The 20,072-nt window shown below is 40.1% G+C and overlaps 2 protein-coding genes across 3 annotated transcripts in view; one reads left to right on the top strand and one right to left on the bottom strand.

Annotated features, from left to right (window-relative positions):
- Positions 1 to 20,072, bottom strand: part of si:ch211-63o20.7 (Serine/threonine-protein kinase pdik1l-B-like) — a 58,290-nt gene that overhangs the window by 23,733 nt on the left and 14,485 nt on the right. The window contains exons 1-2 of one of the 2 annotated variants that reach the window (XM_054761307.1): positions 11,762 to 12,575; positions 11,507 to 11,558 (exon numbers count right to left, since the gene is read on the bottom strand). The exons of the other annotated variant lie outside the window; for it this stretch is intronic. The gene's annotated coding sequence lies outside the window, so the exon portion shown is untranslated. Of the gene's footprint in view, positions 1 to 11,506; positions 11,559 to 11,761; positions 12,576 to 20,072 lie in introns of those variants that run through there. 2 annotated transcript variants of the gene reach the window in all.
- Positions 2,445 to 20,072, top strand: part of LOC129172005 (prepronociceptin-like) — a 34,506-nt gene continuing 16,878 nt past the window's right edge. The window contains exon 1 of the mRNA XM_054761311.1: positions 2,445 to 2,544. The gene's annotated coding sequence lies outside the window, so the exon portion shown is untranslated. The remainder of the gene's footprint in view (positions 2,545 to 20,072) is intronic.

Raw genomic sequence — 20,072 nt, 5'->3', positions numbered from 1 at the left:
ACATTATTTGACAATACAGTAGGGGTTATGTCGACGTTCACCTCCAGAACCCTCACCTTCTCTCTTGAACTGTCATTGCTCACTTGCGACACGATCTGCATTTAAGCCCTAAATATGCGTCACACCCTTATTAAACATATTTAAAGTAAAAAATGTACACGTACTCACCACTAATGAGTGATAATGGAAGATGTACGATGTAGCCTTAAGCCTTGTCGTCAGGATTGTGCTAGTGGCTAGCAGGCTTAGAAAAGACGTTTTGCTTCGTCCTAGGTTCCCAACGTCGGGTATGCGTACCCCCAGGGGTACGGCAATTGTCATGGGGGTCCATGGATCAAAAGGAAAAACAATTAGCACCTAACACTCACAATTACGAGTGCGCCTGAATGAGTCACATCACAGAGCGCAGAGTCAGAGCAGAAAGAAGGAAGGAGACAGAGAATGAAGTTCTTCATTGCTCTGTGTGAGTTTTATGAATAAGAAAGTAGGTTTGATGATTGTGTTGTGCATTAAGAGTGTTTAATCTTGAAGATGTAATTTACATTGGTGTTCCAACCCTTGCACTGTGAAAACCTGTCAATGTACTGTATGTGTGCGTCAGGATGACAGAGTAGGAATTACCCCGAAAATGAGGCTTTATCGCTGATTGTATGTATTTTTGTACTTTGGATACTGCTTTATCATGTTTGTTAAACGTTCCCTTTCAATTTGGCATCAACTTAATATGCAGACTTAAATCATAGCGATGGCAAGCGGACAAAAGTGAAGCTCAAGTTGAACCAATTCAAACAGAAGGATCCCAACATCCGACTGAAATAGAAGCTATGTCGGACCAATACTTAGCTATTTATCAGTGCAGGAGTGTGCAAGTGTGCAGGAGTAGGCGTCACATGGCTTCAAGTGAAATGTCTGAAGGGGTACGCGACTGTGAAGTCCGCTCTACATAATCCACACTCCTCGCCTGTTGTAATTCCACGAACGACTTACAGTAACATATGTCGAAGCTTGTGCTTCCGTAGCCAAACAAACTTTTCCATGTCACAGCACACAATTATGGTGCGTTGAAGGATCGCCGAACAAAGTGGGAAATCGCAACGCTTCACAGAAAAACATTATCAGTCAAGCATAAAGACATAGACATGTAAAACTTTTTTTTTTTAACACTACTACCTGTATGTATGTACATTTTACCTGTACTATCACGTATAGTCGTCCCTCGCCACTTCGCGGTTCGAATTTTGTGGCGTCACTCTATCACGGCCTTTCAAAATAAATGAATAAAGTATGGCTGTTTTGTGGTTGACTACAGCCTATTGGTCAAAAAATATGCATATTTGAAGGAAATTGTTTGTATTTTTGGCCTATATTATGCATTTTCAAGCATAAAAATGCATATAAGGCATTCAGAAGATGCATTCAAAGAGAGATGTATTATTCTACACTGGTCATTCGGTGTCAGTAATGTTACACTGATGAGACAACAGCCACTATGAAGTACTCTGGCCAGAAAAAACAACAGGAGTGTTATTTCATGTCTAGAGGGCTCCGAAAATGTTTAAAAATGTATTTTTAGAAGACCGTAAACAGGTTTTCTATGCTCTAACTATGGAAATATCCTACTTCTAAATAACGACTCCTACTTCACTGAAATTCACTTATCACGGCGGGATCTGGAACCAACCAAGCGCGACAAACGAGGGGTTACTGTATTTATAAATTATTACCGATCACCGGGTGAATGAGATGTGTTTTCTGAGGAAAAAACGGCCTATTTCGGAGAAAAAAATAAATTGAATACTTTTTTTTTAAACCAAAAATCTGAGACTGCACGGGGATCCACTGTGTAGAGTACCCTGCTCAAGAGCACCTCAAAAGTCCTCGAGCAAACCCTCGACCCTCCATTCCTTACAAACTTTGCTACTGCTACCTCAAATAATATCAACTGTGCACAGAAAATTTGTGCATTTTGGAAAAAGATACCTTAAGAGTCACACAAGAAGGTCATCGTCAACTATTATCAGCATAATTTATAAGTGTTTCTCTTCAACGTATATTTTTTGTGATGCCGCCACGAAGACGGCCAAAGAGTGCTCGGAGCCTACCCCAGCTGACTTTTCATCGTACGCTTGCCATTCTGGAGTGAAGATTCTGAGGCGGCATTGTTTTCCCCCTGACCTTGGCACCATAGCTAGGTTGCGGGTTTTATGGACACCTTATACGCAGCGCTTCGAGATGATGCGTATTTTTAGAGTTCCATTAGTTGCTCAATGAAGACGAAACCGATGACGTAGGCTGCGACGTCAGCGCGGGCCATGCTGGGTTTGTGTGCGTGTCTGCCTGGGAATCACCCCTCTCTCACTATGATGATGTTTGAGGGGGAGGAGGGTAGGTGCTGGTGAGGGGGGTGGGGCTTTATAAGACGCCTCAGAGGAGGTATGTGTTCAGTTGTTGGAACCCTTAGTCTAAGGATACGAGCTCACATCACAAACTCCCTTGTTGGCACGGAAGAAGCGCCCTGAGAGTATCATTATATCACAGATACAGGTAGGGAAGTTTTTTGTGTTTTTTTCCTGACTTGAAAGAATGTATTCGGAGATAAGAGAACAACTTTGACGACTTGGTGTCTGCGGGTTGTAAATTTGAGTACTCAATCGATCCCAAAGGGGTACTGTTGTCTAAGGATAACCACCTTTGATGTACTCTCTCCCCAGTGTATCGCTGCTGCTGTTGCTTTCTGTTCCGTTGGGTGATAGCGCTGTGATTTTGGATGCTGTCCCCTTGAGATCATTCTGTAAATAACCATCCACACCTGGAGCCATATCTTTTTTGGGGAGGGTTGTTTTTCCCATTATGCAATCTGCTCCAACGGTACATCACCTCTGATTGCTCCTTATTTAACAGGAGGGCCACAGGTCGTGCATAGATTAATGAAGGGTTGCCAATTTGGGTTATTCAGGAAACCCCGCTTCAGTACACCGCATCTGAAATAACTACATCCACTATATGCACTATGAAACACTCGCAGGAATGAATGAAAGTCTAACCAATTATGATAACATAAAGCTACGTTTTGTGTTGTGCTGCAGCAAGCAGTTTCCTACATGTGACACAAAGAAAGCGACTAAGAAATTCCAATTATAATACGTAACGACATTCCAGAAACTTTCGCTGAGAAAGAAGCTTTAAAATAACAGGACCCAACTCGAGAATCTGCAATTCGGGCACAGAAAGTAATGAAGAAATTCCAATCATGGCAACATAAAAATCCCATTTTGAAGACATATCGGTGCGCAGTGGACACTGGCTTAAGTCAGTATTGCATTTCAGATTAAATAGTGCAACAAAGGAAACCTTGAGAGAAACACGGCTGAGGCTATCTCCTTCCGACATATAGGAAAGAAGCTCAAGAAGTGAATCAGTGGAACGCTGTTATTATGCTAAGCACATGGCATTGATGATTTTAATGATAATGATAATGAATGTGCATAATCTTTGTCCATTATCAGTAAAGACGTTAGTCGCACAGACAAGGGAGAAAATGGCTGGTTAATGTGCCATTCAAGGATAAATGACTGCAGCGTGGAAATGTTTCAGGAAGAATGAAACACGTTCACTGGACAAAGTAGGTGGCAGTCCACCGGACGTGTGTTTAGGTGACATGACACACTTAGCCGCAGTTGTAACTTGTTTTGTGGTCTTTATAGTGTATGAATTTTAAGTTGGACAGCTGGACCAGTGGGTCAGTGACTATGATTGATAATCACTAATCACTAAAAATAAGGAGGAGGGTTTAATCCAAGGGACAAAGTGTAATAAAATCATAGAACAAGAAAACAGTTCAGATGAGATTTACATATAAGGAGTTATTATATAGTTATTTATATTAAACATATACCACCAAAGCATATAATGCTTTTTTGGGGCACTTGATTCCGCAGGATGATACAGTACAGGCAAACAAACTACTTTGTATGAAAATCGAGACAGTGTACGAAAAATGGGCAAACATTTTTTTGTGAAAATCCACTCATATGAAAACTGGGGCATTCGAAAATGGAGGTTTGACTGTACAGCGGTCCCTCGTTTATGGCAGTTAATTATTTCCAGACCCGTCCGCGATAAGTGAATTTCTGCAAAGTAGGATTCAATATTATTAAATGGATTATTTTCATAGTTAGAGCATAGAAAATCTGTTTGTGACTTTCTGAACATCATTTGAGCCCTGTAGGCATTAAATAATATTAATAGTCACCATTCTTTGTTTACACCACATTGAGCAGACCATGTTATCACTGCAGGGACACAATAGCATGCTACCGAGCCTCCAATGTATTTATTCTAAACTTAAGAAAGGGTTTCAAACTGGGTGGAGAAGAAAGACAAGGTAAAAAGCTAAAAACGTACCACTTCCACACGGAATGGGAGGACAACTTTTTTTCACTATGTCGTGTGAGACATGCCGTGGCTGACTCCATGCAGTGTTAAGGTGTCTAATCTAAGGTAGTGTCTCTTCAATCAAACATGACTGGCACTTTGCGACTAGAATACGAAATATGATTTGTCTTTCAGTATGTTTTGACGAATAATAATCCATAGTCAGCCACAAAACAGCGATCTTTAATTAATTAATACATTTTTGAAAAAACGCGAAAACTGAAGGAGCGATTTTTGAACCTACCAAATGTAGCCCTTGTCACACTGGACAAAAGTATTGGGACACCGCTGGAGTCTTATGGTTTACTCACACCAGGTCCTACTGACCGTGTTTGGGTCCGCTTAACACCTAAAGTCCATCGCGTTGGGCTTGTATGAGCGCTCTTATTGGTCACGCACAACTAAGCCACAACATAGAATGACCGAATGCGATTGCTCCTTGCGTTCATAATGATAACCGCCACATTTCATAGCAGAAATAAACAGGATGACTCCAAGTAATGGATATGTCAAAAGCCACGGCGCACTCTGTCACCTGCAAGTGCATTTGTGTCTGGAACAAAGGTGTCTCATTGAGTTAATGCAATTGTTCGTTTCCCAAGTTCTAAATAACAGCCCTTCACAATAGACAAAAACAGAACTTGAACGAATAAGAAATAATCCACAAAGTCAGGAAAACTCCAAAAGCCAAAGAAAACCCAAACACACGCAGGGTTAATTCTTTGCCGAACCGGTCTCCTGCGGCATGCATGACTTGAATTTGAATTTGTGTAAAATGTATCCAGTGATATTTTTTCCCCTGAAAATTTTGGTCCAGTTCCGAATGCTACGACTTCATGGGTATATTTGACTTTAGAGGTTTCACTTTACTTGTAAATATGACCCAATAATGACTTGAATTTCCATTACCAGTAAATTTCCATGCATGATTTGTTCATTATATTGTGATTCGTGTGAATAGTTGTTTGTCAATATGTGCCCTGCGGTCTACCCGTGATCAGTCCGGTGCTTAGTCCACCTTTTGCCCAAAGTCAGCTGGGATTGATTCCAGCTCGCAGCAACCCTGAACAGGATGAGGATGGATTTGCTACGACCCATTGACAGTGCAGTGGTACATGGCTGAGTATTGGCTTGAGAAACACTATCTTATCGATACTGCGTGACTCTGTAACTGACTGGCGGCCAGTCCGGTGTAGCTGCCTTTTGCCCAAAGTCAACTGGGATCGTCTCCAGCTTATCCGTGGATGGATGGATGATTTGCTATGTGATAAGACTTGCATCCTTTTATTCCAGTATGTTCCTCCATAAACACCCCCTGCCAAACCATATGCCGGACCATTTGGCAGTTTGTTTGTTTTTTCCAGTCTCTCTTTCCTCCTCCATTGTAACAGCCAGAAGTGTTAGATTGCTTTCCCCTGGCTGCATGTCCAATGGATTTTGTGCAAGTGTCAACGCAGCTTAACAGCAACCGAATCAATGGTGAAACCATGTCAGCTGGCGACAATTTTGCAGGATTTCTTTGACACAGTCTGGTGGAAAGCCATGCTGCGGATATTGGGGTGGTCTTCCTGTATGTGCGGATTGGATTGTCTCGTGTGAAGTTCACGGATTTATCCTTGACACTTGGCAAAACCTACGCTTGGAATACATGTTATGATAAACCCCCAGGTATTATTTTGCTATTTTGGGTCAAATAAAATATTGATATTCAAACGAATATCTCAGATACCAAACATTTCCATCTTTACCCGTAAGAACCCTTTTCTCCTTAAAGGAAAACGATGGGGGATATACCACAGACTGGAGTAAATACTAAAATACTACTAATTAATGTCAAAGATGTGTGATGTTGCATATATATATACTGTCTGTTCCATTAGTGGTGTGCCATCAAGGCCAGCAAAGCCTTCTCTGCTGGCCTAAACACCATCTGAAGCACTGTCCTACATTTACAATGTAAATTCTAGTATTTCTTCCATGAAATTGTATGAATTTATGTTCATTTTGCAGTGTGTCTCTTGGCAGCACTGCCTCCAGTAGTGTATGTGTATGTTACATTTTAATGTCCAATCAGATTTCAGCTTGTATGTGTTGCCGTGTGAGTCTAATCTGCCCAGGGTCTTCAGAAGCAGTAGTGCTGGCCGTCACTTACACTCCAGTCAGATTTCAGATTTGCCTCATAGGGCCAGCTAGCTGGCCCACAATAATGTCAACATTATTCTCTCCTCTGATTGGTTGATCAGAGCCAAACAAGCGATTAGGACACAATTGCACCCACTGTTGCTGATGGAGGACGAGCAGAAATTGACTAAGGATGTCAGACATCCTTAAAAATTGATTTTCAGGGCGGACTTATCCAGAAAAGCTAGACATCGTAGGGAGAATTCGGCCAACCCCAAAGCTAGCTAGCTTGTCTCAGCCCGGGAAAGGGTTTGTTTGCCACATCCAGACCAGGCCAGCCTCTTAGGAGCATACTCTGATAAGTTGTCATGTTATTAGATAAATATTGATTCTGCACTGCTCCAGATGATATTGTAGTGTAGAGGTTTGGAGTTGTCTGACGCTTGTTGTTATTTACAAGCAGCTTTCACCAGTGATGAAAGTTATGTCAAACTCAAAACCACGAGCAGAAATGTAAACTCAGGTGTATCGGCAATGATGCATTCAAAGATAAAGGGTTAACTCGGTGTCGTGCCTTAGTAATAATGGTGTTCAACGCCAATATGCAAAATGCCTCTCTCTCTGTAATGCCACGCCTTGTAATGTTGCAGCTTTTTCATATTATTGATTTGACACGTGACAATGGTGGTTTTAAGAGGTGGATTAAGTCCCCACTGAAGGCCCAGGGTCCAACTGCACCGCTCGCTACTGTCTTATACCAAAAATGTACTTTGAATTGAACAAAAAACATATTAATTCAAAATAATTGGAGGTTTTTACCATTTTATCATTGTGAAAAATACGCCATGTCAGGCTTTTCATAGCAATTTTATGGCTAAAGTCAGTTTTTGTTACTTGTTTTATATGAATTAATAAAAAAATATGAAAAGATCAGTTGAATCATAATATGTAACACCCTATTAAAGCATTACAATCATTAAAGGGCTTTAAAATGCAAAAAAAAAAAGCTTTTGGAAAGGAGCTATAGCTCCTTCGCATGTGTTAATCCTGGGATAGTCACATGACTGTCACATGAAAACCACGCCAGAATATTTGGTTCAAGTCATAATGAGTTAAAGTCAAGCACCAATCTCTATGGGGTCCGTTTTAAGACACTTACAGCTTCCGTCTGGAGGTTTTTTTTGGTTAAAACCACTGAAATAATGTAAAAGAGTAATTACTTTTAGTTACAAGTTACTTTCCCAAAAAAGTAATTCAATAAGTAACAGAATTATTTCTTCATAAATGTAATTAGTTACCAGGAAAAGTAATTATTATGTTACTTCTTTTCAAAAAAACCTGAAAATATTTAAAATAATTGGGGTTTAGCTTTGTAGTGGCGCGTGGCGGGCTGAGCTCGTGACTTGGAATTCCCGACCAAAATGCTAGGGGCCAGTGTTTCCCTGAGAGTCAACAACCGCAACTCTGGTTGACCAGCTACTAGCCAAAATATGCATATTTAAGCAAATAATACGTATTCTTGGCCTAAATTAAGCATTTTCAAGCATAATAATGGCTAAATGAACGAAAACACAAATATAAAGCATTCAGGAGACGCGTTCAAAGACGTACGATGTAGTATCCTACACTGGTCACTCGGTGTCAGTAATGTTACAATGATGAAACAATAGCTACCAGGAAGTATACCGTCCAGAAAACTCTCCCAATGCTCATGTGTGAGTCTATGTTATGTCTAATATGACTTATTTCCTGTTATTATGTCAATATTAGGTAATACGAGTGTAAAGGTGGCTATAGGGCAGGGGTGGGCAAACTTTTTGACAAAGCTAACAAAATTGGCCGGGAGGCCAGACTATATATTTGATACAAGCACTCTATTTCACGCTTATAATTCTAACAGTCCAGCTGTAATTGTAGTGTCATACAATCTGCTCTATGTATGTGCTTGTGTCCCTTTTTTCAGAAGCATTTTAAATATCAAACCATATCAAATAACAAAAGGAAATTTTACAGGGTTTTTTTTACTAAATAAGACACCCGGAATGTACATGAATAACGGATGTGATATACAATATGAACTATGAATGCTAAAATGCTAATTTAACAAGGAAATTTAAAAAAAAACAACAACAACTGCAGCAAAAATGGGAAAATCAATCAAAAGTCAAAATACTAAGAGAAGAGTTGTAATCTAGCAAGGTAAAAAAGCCATCATTTCACAAGAATAAAGTAATAGTATGAGGAAAAATGGCATTTTAGTAGCATAAGTTGAAATATTAAAGAAAAAAAGTTGTATTTTTGTTTTTTAAAGTCCAAAACAATGAATAAACTTGTCACTTTTGGAAACTTTGGGGTTGTGGGAAAATCTATAACATGGGAATAAAGTCAAAATATTAGGAGAATAAAGTTGAAATATTTGGAAAATTCTACGAAAATGATCAACGGCAGAAATTTGACCAGACTTACGTCAAAATATTAAGAGAACAATTTTCTAATGAGAAAAAAGTTGCAATTTTATAAGAATAAACTTGTAAAATGAGGAAAAATATCATTTTAGTTGAAATAAAAAAAAAATACATTATTGTTGTAAAAGATATAAAGTTATAATTACATCCATCCATCCATCCATTTTCTATGCCGCTTCTCCTCATTAGGGTCGCGGGGGTATGCTGGAGCCTATCCCAGCTGACTTCGGGCGAGAGGCGGGGTACACCCTGGACTGGTCGCCAGCCAATCACAGGGCACATATAGACAAACAACCATTCACACTCACATTCATACCTATGGACAATTTAGAGTCGCCAATTAACCTAACAGTAAACAGTAAAGTTATAATTACGAGAAGAAAACTTACAAGAGGAAAGCTGAAATGAAATAGTTGGAAAAAATGTTTAAAAAACAGCAGAAATGGGAAAAAAAACAGCTGCAATTTCACGGGAATAATGTCAAAATATGAAGAACAAAAGTCATAATCAAATGAAGAACAAAAGTCACAATTTTCCAAGAAGAAACGTCATTCTTCGTGGCATATCACCTGTATTCCAAAGGTGAAAGGCATTTGTTTCTTGAGCTACATAGAACTTCTTAGCATATCTACATTTTTTAGTATGTGGCCCTCGCTGGAAAAAGTTTGGACACCCGTGGTCTAGAGGGATCTAATAATGTTAAAAACCACATTTAGAAGGTTGAAAACAAGTTTTCTCTGCTCTAATTACAATTCCATTGATAAAAAATGAATCTTAGTTCGGTCTCGTCTGGAACCAATTAACCACGATAACCGAGGGATTACTGTACTGGAAAGCAATGAAAACATTCCCGACACTGGTAAAAACACGCATACGCCACACATCTGAGCTTACATGATCTTCAACGTGATGATGGTTTATCAAGCTAAATAAGATAGTCAATGCTCATTGTTCTCTCCCACAGAGAGCGTATTTCGTAGCCATTAACACGGCGTCCTGGGGACTAAATGAGATGAGTGTTATCGGTTATTAGCGTTTGATTTCCAGTGAGCCTCCAACTATGAAGGGCATATCTGATGCTGGGGATGAGATATCAACCTGTTAATCAGCAGGGTGAAACTATTTAGCGGAATGGAGTGCAATTGAGGGAACAATGCTAATGATATGCTCAGTTGATCTGATCGCAGTGCCACATATGAAACAAATAAAGAATATGATATCTCCACTTTAATTTAGTGCCGATGGGTATGAGGGAGTGTTATATCTTCCTGGGATGGGAGGAGAAGCGTATTTATGCTCAATTTGTCTTCTTTGCTGTTAGCACAGGGGATAAGACAGATAAGAATAAAAAGGCTATTCCAGACAAACAGTGTTATGGCGGCTGCTGATATGCAGTTGCATAAATAGTAAGACAAAGAAAATTCAGACGATATCGTCTCCACAGCGTATCATTGCGCAAACAAATTACAGCAAAAATCGAGACGCCGGTGCCCTTAACTCTTGATTTTGCTTAATAATCTGTTAGTTCTGCCTCTGAGTGACAATAACCAGACTTGAACGCTGCAACAGGCCAGGTAATAAGTACAAATCATCGTGTCAGGTGCTGCTCCGCAGAGGCATCAAAATTGGATTAAGAGCATTCTCTCCGATTAAGCATTTCAGCATCCTTCCTGCGAGGAAGGTCACTTTCAAGCACACTTTCTCCCGTCCCACACGCTGTTTATCTGTGGCTGCACAGGCTGGATTACACTTTCCACGTGAGGTCATCCTGTGGTTCTATGTGTGGTGTTATCTTTGTTTAGACAGGACAACGGTGGTCTGTGCACTGCATGATAGTTGTTGTTGTGACAGTAAAAAAGTATAGCAATGACAAAAATCCATTTTTGAGAGCTTATACCCCTCTCCTAAAATGACATTATAACAAGGCTTGGAGTACTTAGAGGTTAGACCCATTCTGCGGTGCCTGGCAAGCTTTGCTCTTCAATACATTCCAAATGGTTGTAGTGGCTTTGACCAATGTTTGTACAATGGTTCTGATTGATTTTCCATCGTTTCTCAGATTCACAATTGCTTGTCTTTCCACCCATAAACTGGACAGCTCTCTGGCTTTCATGTTGTTTTCACCTCTAAATGCAGTCGACACAGGCAAAACCTATCCTCTCCAATCTGAATCCACAGTATCTTTGACATGTGGCTCACTCCCCACCCTCCTGCTAGCTTTATGTTGACATTTCCTCCGATTTCACATCAACATTTGCAATAAAAGTGATGCCTTTTTAAGTATAAAATGTATAGGCACTCATCACTAATGAACGATAATGGAAGATGATCCATAAACACATGGAATCAGAGTCACATTGCAGCCAGTCACAGCACACAACTATGGTGTGTTCAAGGATCGTTGAACAAAGTGTGAAATCTCAACGCTTGACAAAAAAACATATCAGTGAAGCATAAAGGCATGTAAAAATTAAGAGCTTTTTTACCTGTGCATAGAGTCGTCCCTCTTTTATCACGGTGAATTGGTTCCAGCCCCGACTGCAATGAATTTCCAAAAAGCAGGACTCAATATTAATAAATTGAGTATGTTCGTAGTTGGAGCATAGAAAGCCTGTTTGTGACCATCTAAAAACAGTTTTTAACATTATTAGAGCCTTGTAGACATTGAATAACATCCATATAGTCGCCGTTTTACCTCATATAGTAGACATGATAAGCAATAAAAAGACATAGAAACTCACCAGCATTGGGAAAGTTCCTCGTTGTTTCGTATCTCGAACGCAGTGTCGGTTGATCGTGTGGCATTCAAAAAAAGATTGACATCAGCCCATCATCCATCCTCACTATGATGTCTCACTTGATACACAGGACAAGCAGTCTGACTTTAACCTGCCATACGTACCGTAGACGTACACTCCGACAATACCGCTAGGTTTTTTTTTACATCACATTGCGCACCTAATCTCTGAAGTGACACAAGAGACTAACTAGTTAGCCTCCAATTTATTTATTGTAAACTTAAGAATGGCTTTAAAACTGAGTGGGGAAGAAGGACTACCTATTTGGACTTCAAAGAAAAGGAAAGTCATCACCATGGAAGTGAAAATTAACGTCTTTAAAAAGCTTGGAGAGAGGAGACAGGCCCACCAATACTGGCCACTATTTTTGTCCCAACTAAGTATAAAGAATATTGAATGCAAATGAACGATAGAGGGGTCATGGATTCTGTGTGCTGTTACAAGGAGGTTAGTTATCCTTCCAGACAATCCTTTTAATCTTTTTTACTGTATTTTATATGTCCTTCATGTCTTCTTTGTACAGTGTGAGTGACTTTAGGTACAGTTTAGGTATAAATTCAAACTTACACAACTTAGCTCACAGTCTAGGAGCTGAACTCATTCGTAACGCCACCTGTAATGACTACGGTTGGGCATTGTTTGAATTTGAACAATTCCCGTTCAGATTCCGATTCCTCGTATCGATTCTGGTTTCTAACGATTCTCGATTCCGATGCTTTTAAAAGGCAGGGTCATAAAAGTTTGCATGGTTTCAATGAGGGCGCTAACCAGAGTTCTTTTTGGATGGAATGTCTGATTGCTCCATGAATTGTTTAATGATCTGAACTTTTTATCAACTTCACTATGAATTTCTTACAAGACTTTTTCAACCAGTATTTCAATATCAAACCATTCAACTTGGATATAGACTTGAATATAAAGTTTTAAAGGAGCACACTTTCACAAAAGATGAGAACTTTTGAAAAGTAGTATACTTGGTTTGCTGCCTCAATGTTGGTGGAAGCTACTTTTTATGAAACCCATATTTTGTGAACACAGGTAAACAGGATATAGTCAAAAGCACTCTTATTTTGACGGCCGGAAGTGTGTTGTGAGTTGCGAAGGTCCCTTTGACGGTGGCTAACAGGGACGTACTGTGCAAATGACAAACCAGCCGTAGCTCCCATCCTTTATTTACACCAAACCTCCACATCAGCTGGCATCCTGAAACTCTGGGTTACATTGGTATGAGTTGGCATATTCTTTGACTTCTCTGAATTTGATTGCTTAGAGGGAATCCGACGTAGCGCATCAAAGACGAGGTACTGTATTGTTTCTACACCATGGATGTGTGAACATTAATCATTTTGGTTGCGCACCCTTCTTTTCATGATATCATCACTGCTGTTTTTTATGAAGTTAAAACAAACTTTCTAACTTTCTTCTTCACCGGCGCTCGCCGGCTTCGTCTTTGTTGGTGTTAGGAGGCTATTCCTTCCGGTTGGCAAAGTGGGCATCAGATCTAGGAATCGAAATAAAAACATTTGAATGATCCCTGGAGAATTGTTCCCATCAATGCTCGAGACTCGATGCCCAACCCTAGTAATAGCTCGGTGGAAGCAGGTCATGAGGGCCGCCATTTTAAATTACAGTCTAATTACAACCAATAAGTGACCGTGATTGAAAGAAATCATGCGTCAGGATGGTGCACAGATGAAGGACAAAAAAGCAAGGCATCCCTTTGGATAGATAGATGTTTACCTGTATTCATGACAGTCAGCAAAGTGTCTTTTACATTGGATATCGACAAGTTTCGACAAACACCCAAAACCTTCATTTCCAGTCCGTGATGGCCCAGTAGGGATGTTGACCTTATGACGGTAGGTGTCAAAGCTATCTCTGGATGTTTTAGAGACAATGTTAAATCTGCTCAGATAGAGGTGATGGGATCACATGGCCTACTGACGGTGCTATTTTTCTTTTGACGACAATATGTTTTTCTACCCCACAGAGGTAATAGAGCGATTTGGCACAGTGTGACATCTCGCTCATGCAGTTTGCCAACAAATATCTACAGCTTGGAGGAAGTCGCTTTGTTTCTATTTGAGCGGCATTGCTTCTCTTTGCATTTGCTTTCTCATTTAAACCAAGTGCAGTTATCCCTTTAACATACTCTTAAAAGGTGAAATATCCTTAGGCTTCAAGGGAAGAATACCTTCCCCTTCCATAAACACAACTAATGAGGTTTGACCAAGATTTAAGTTTCAAGGACGGGATTTTCCATTTTAAGCCATTTAAACCAGGGGTGTCCAAGCCTTTTCCACCTACTGAATGCGAGGGGCCACTTACTGTATATACTTATTACTTATAGACATATACCAGTATACATACAGTACAGGCCAAAAGTTTTCTTTATTTTCATGACTATTTAGATTGTAGATTCTCACTGAAGGCATCAAAACTATGAATGAACACATGTGGAATTATGTGCTTAACAAAAAAGTGTGAAATAACTCCAGTATGTCTTTTATTTTAGATTCCTCAAAGGAGCCCCAAGTAGCTTTTTTGATAGCGCTGCAAACCCTGGGGGTTCTCTCAATGAGCTTCATGGGGTAGTCACCTGAAACGGTTTCACTGCACAGGTGTGCCTTGTCAGGGTTACTTAGTGGAATTTCTTGCCTTATTAACGGGGTTGGGACCATTCAGTTGTGTTGCGTGTGTCCAAATTGTTGGCCTGGACTGTATTTCTGTACATATATAAATATTTTCTGTTTTTTTAAAAAAAAATTTATATATCTGTATAGATTTTAAAAAATGTGTACAAAGGCAAAAAAAGTTAGATATATATATTTAAAATCAAAGCAATGTTATTAGGATCAACTTTTCAGCTTTTTCTCTTTAGAGTGTGCCTTTTTGCACTATTTTTCCCAGTTTTGCCTGGGGGGGGTTTTCTACAAGGTGCTCCGGACCAAAAAAAAAAGAGCCGCGGGCCACACTTTGGACATCCCTGGTTTAAATTGTTTGTTGTTGACTGTCTATTACTGTCTGTCTATTACTATTATTAGTAAAAAAATATATGTATATTTAAGCAAATGTGTATTTTGGGCCTAAATGAAGCATTTGCTAGCATAAAAATGGCTAAATGAACTAAAACACTAATGTAAGTCATTCAGAAGACGCATTCAAAGACATGTTGTGATATGTAGTCTTCTACACTGGTCACTAGTTGTCAGTAATGTTACATTGATAAAACTATTGCCACCGCAAGCAGTACTGTACCGAAACCAAAAGTAAAAAAGGAACAACAACAAGGACCTCTCCCAATGCTAACGTCTGAGTCTTTGTTATGTGTTATTTCGGTCTTATTTTCACTTATGTCTGCTATGTTGGGTAATACGAGTACAAAGGTGACTGTAGGGGTGTTATTTTATATCGAGACGGCTCTAATAATGTTAAAATCTGTATTCAGAAGGTCGTACAGTAAATAGGTTTTCTATTATCCAACTACAAAACTATTTCGTAGGGATGCTCCGATTTGTCGGCCACCGATCAGTATTGGACCGTTTCCGTGGAAAATCACGTGATCGTACTACTGCAGACCACAGCGATCCACGCGTGCAGTGTAGTGTCTTGCACTAACTAGTCTTGGGCAGCGTCCTTCTCCCACTTTCCTTCACAGTGTGCAGGCGCGCCAAAACAAAAACAATCGTGTCTGCCGTGTGGATTATCTATCAAAAACTGAAAACTATTTTGCGGGGGCAGCACGTTAAAAAGCTTTAATTTGATACAATATTTGAAGAACACACGTGATGGAGTATGGTGAGTTTTCGAGGCTCACGGTGTGATCATCAGTCAAACGGCAGCTCTCGCAGCCATGCGGACAACACTCGCCCGTATGTGAGTGACCGTCAGAAGGCTAAGCTAATAACCCGAAAAATAATTGAACTCATCGGACGAGGTGACCAGCCTTTCTCTACGGTGAAAGACACCGGTTTCGCCGGGTGCTCTCCCTTACCTGGAAGTCCTGCTAGAGCTCCACCAATGTACCCTCACATCCAAAGTCTCCTTAAGAAGGCGTCTCTTTATGTTTCACGACTGATATATGTTCTCTTGAAAAGATAAATCAAATATGTTTTTGTCCAAATTAGGGTAATTTTATGGTTCCTTTTTTCATATCATATAGCCAGTAGCAGGGGTGGAGCCAGGAATTCTGGGTCCCATGAAAAAATCCCGTTGCATAAATTGTAAAATGTATAATTAATCCATGTGATCAGTATCGGTATTGGCCGATTTCCGTCCTGGGTGATTGGTAGCAAAACCCTGATCTAATATTTAGTGTAAAAAAGGTAAAAAAAATTATAAAAATAATTTAGATTTCTACATTATTATATTATTTTTGATATTTTCTTTGCAGTGATAGCTGTGACATATATGGTATAGTGGGACCTCGAACCCTATTGATGTCCAAAAATCAGTCTGTGAAAATGTGACATCACATTTCCTCCTCGGAAAATAAATGAAGTACATCAGAAGTAATCATAAAACCTTTTCTTTTCATACAAGTGTGAAAAAGTTAACCGCAATGATTATTAAGACGCTTTGAATTCACACCAACGTAAGAAGAAGTTACCCTCAACAAGTGACAACAAACATGATCACACCGGACAAAAGTATCACTGAAAAGAAAGTCAATAAATCAGGAATGAATGAGAATACATCTGCCTAGGCTAGGAGTACCTCAGGGGTCCGGCTCCTGCTTCCGACCTTTCAAATAACTACCTGAAAAAGATGAGAGACTTGTGAATCAGTATTATGATCCCAGTCTTTGTCTTTCTGTATTCCCCATTGACACATTAAACCACACTTTACCGCCACATTATCTCAGATCAACGCATTTTGATCAAGCGACCACAGAATGTAAGGTGATAAAACACTCATGAATCTCCTCGGGTTATAAGGAATTAATCGAGTAACGTTTATGACCCGTGGGATGTAATAGGCAGGAATTTCAATGCTTCCCCCCCCCTAAAAAGTGACCACATCCCGCAGAAATGGCCGGAAACCTTTGCAATATGTCATTAGGGACGAGAGATCCTGCCCATTAATTCGCAGGCGCAGGAATGGAGAAGGAGAAACGAGCAGACGGAGGTAGAAATTGTGCAACAAGAGTGTCAAAGTGGATGCAAACGAGAGCAAGAGCAAGGAGGCAACAAAGGAAGAGGCAGAGAGAGACCTCTAGGTTATCTATGCATTAGCAGACTCCTTTGTGCCTTTCAGTTTCATGCAGGCGACTAATGGACGCGACAGACTGAGTCAGAGCTTTTTTCCTCTTGTCCCCTTTCTTCCATTCATGTCACCTTGCCCCCCCACCCACACACACACCCTCTTCATCACAGCTGCTCATCCTAATTTCAATCACTGTTAGTTATATTAATAACTTTGCACACACGCTTGAAAAGTACCACATGCAAACATACCACATTAAGCTCCTTTTTTTTCTTTTTTTTTTAAATACCCGGCTGTTCTTTTGTACTTTTAGTCCGAGACACGAGATGCGCTCAGGGAAAGGACAGTAAAAGCACCACGCGAGTGCTCCTTGTATGAATGCTCTGATTGAATCCTGTTTTGAAAAGCTAAAACAACAATTTCAGGGTTTTCGTTAACTGTAATGGAAGTACAAAACAAGTGTTGTTGATGTCAGGAGCTTCTTTGAGACTGGGTAAAAGCATTCAGGTGATGGAAAGACTCTTTTGGAGAGCAGAAGGACATCTGCCTCTTTGCTCTGATCCATTTTCATTTTTCCGTCCATGTCTTCATTCATTTAGAAAGGCAAGGTTGTGTATATTAGTGACTGTTGATCTATTTTCAAATGCAGCTATTCCCGTAATGAGCTGCCAGGCTTTTGCACTAATACAGAACTTGGTCTTGGCGTTATCTATCTATCTATCTATCTATCTCGATTCGAACCCAGATCTCCCAACTGTGAGGCAGAAGTGCTCACCCCTACTCCACCGTGCTGCCTGTCACTCATTCAACAACAGAGAAAAATAAATACATTCGGAGTACAACTGTTGCCGTCGTCATGCCTCAGTTGTCACAACCCCCCCCGGCACAATAAAAAGCCCCTTTGGAGACCTAAGGTCCCATTTAAAAAAAAAAAATGCTGTTTCACTATCATTTCTGCTGCAAAACAGCATTGTGAGGAAATATATGCCATAACAGCAAATCTGCAAATAAATACAATTGTATTGATACCACGTCTACAAGCAGTGCGAGCTGGATACTGTATTCCGGATATACACAAAAATACAAACGCAACACTTTTGCTGTTGCTTCCATTCATAAGTGCACGGGGGGGAGGGCATGGCTAAGTGGCAGAGTGGTCATCTCCCAACCTGAAGGTTGCAGGTTTGATCCTCCGTCCACCCATGATTCTGATGCTGCGTCCTCAGCAGGTAAATGTGCTAACAAGGTCAAAGCGTTTTGAGTGCCTCGGAGGTGGAAAAGCGCAATATAAAAGAAAGACCATTTACGATGACCATAAGCGGAACTCAAAGGTCTGAAATGTTTTCTATGTACCCAAAAGGTCTGTTACTCTCAAATATACTCATGATCAAAATTGAAAAGCCAGTTGAAAAATTAGTAGAAGTAGAGCTTCAAAATCCAAATAAGAAAAAATGGGAATGAAAATTTGGACTAAGCTATTTATTGCAAACAAGCATTAAAGTGAAATAGGCTGTCCACCAGCTGATCATAAGTTTATGACCACAGCCAAAAATGTGGATTCAATGTCATTTTCTGTCAGGTATTCATACTGTAACAATCTCTTGATGGCAAAGGAAAAAAAGGTTTCTCTCTTTGAGCGTGGTCGGATTGTTGAGCCGCATAAGCAAGGCTCGTTGCAGCGCGCCATTGCTGCTGAGGTTGGACAAAGTAAGACAGTCATTTGAAACTTCTTCAAAGATCCTGAGGGTTATGGAACAAAAAAACAAGTCCTATGCCCAAAAAAATGTCACCGGGCCTGACCCGGAGGATCTGACTGGCTGACACGGGACGATCCTCAGCCCAAATGAAGGTTGTTATTGGTGCTGAGTGCAGTCCAATAACCATCAGACGGCATCTGCAAGAGAAGGGTTTTAGGAACAAAAAATATCTTCAAAGGCCTCGTCTCCTTCAACACCACAAAACTGCCCATTTGGAATTTGCACGAGAGCACCAAACATGGGACATTGAAGGGTGGAAGTAAGTTATATTCTCTGATGTGAAAAACTGTAACCTTGACGGTCCTGGTAGCTTCCAACGTTACTGGCATGACAAGGAGATCCCACCCGAGATGTGGATGGGACGCCATCACCATCTGAGCTGCTTTTTTTCTTTCAATGGAACAATGGATCTTCAGATTGTGCAGGGGCGTCAAACAGGGGCATCCCTCATTACTGAAGGCCCTCGTCTGTGTCCTCAACTGGCTTTTTCAACAGGACAACGCTGTAGCTCACAATGCCAGCGATGTACAGTGACAGGCAGAACAAATAAACGCTCATCCACCAGATGGCAGAAGGTCCCTACAGATATTGACCTGTACTGCCACTCAAGCAACATTCTAGTTTGGTGGTGTGCTGTGAGATTTTTCAAAATGTAAAATATGTACCTTGGCTCAATAAAGATTGGGAAACAAAAGTAAAAGTACAAGTAAAGTAAATTAGTAAGTTATTTAACTTGATAACTATTAGGTATCCACAATACCAATAACTTCCTGCCTTTCAAGACTGATACCGATAACTGATCATTTTTATATCATTATTTTTTAAATTGATTATTTAACTGTAGGGCCGCATGGTGGCCAAGTGGTTAGCATGTTGGCCACACATCATCTGTGTGGAGTTTGCATGTTCTCCCCGTCCGTGCGTGGGTTTTCTCCGGGTACTCAGGCTTCCTCCCACATTCCAAAAACATGCAGGTTAATTGGTGATTCTAAATTGTCCATAGTTATCAATGTGAGCGTAAATGATTGTTTGTCTAAATTCGCCCTGCGATTGGCTGGCAACGGGCTAGCTCATAACCCATATAATATTACGAGAATAAAGTCTAAATATTATGGGAATAAAGTCATATTTAAAAGAAGAAAATTTACAAGATGAAAATTGAAATAGTTGAGAAAAAACAGCAGAAATTTATTATTTTTTTACATCAACAAAGTCAAAATATTAAGATAAAAAAATTGTAATCAAATGAGAAAAAAGGTCGCAATTTTATGAGAATAAACTTGTAATATTAT

Source organism: Dunckerocampus dactyliophorus, chromosome 19 (assembly GCF_027744805.1).
Source record: "Dunckerocampus dactyliophorus isolate RoL2022-P2 chromosome 19, RoL_Ddac_1.1, whole genome shotgun sequence".
NCBI lineage: Eukaryota > Metazoa > Chordata > Actinopteri > Syngnathiformes > Syngnathidae > Dunckerocampus > Dunckerocampus dactyliophorus.
This window is presented reverse-complemented; position numbering and strand designations above follow the sequence as displayed.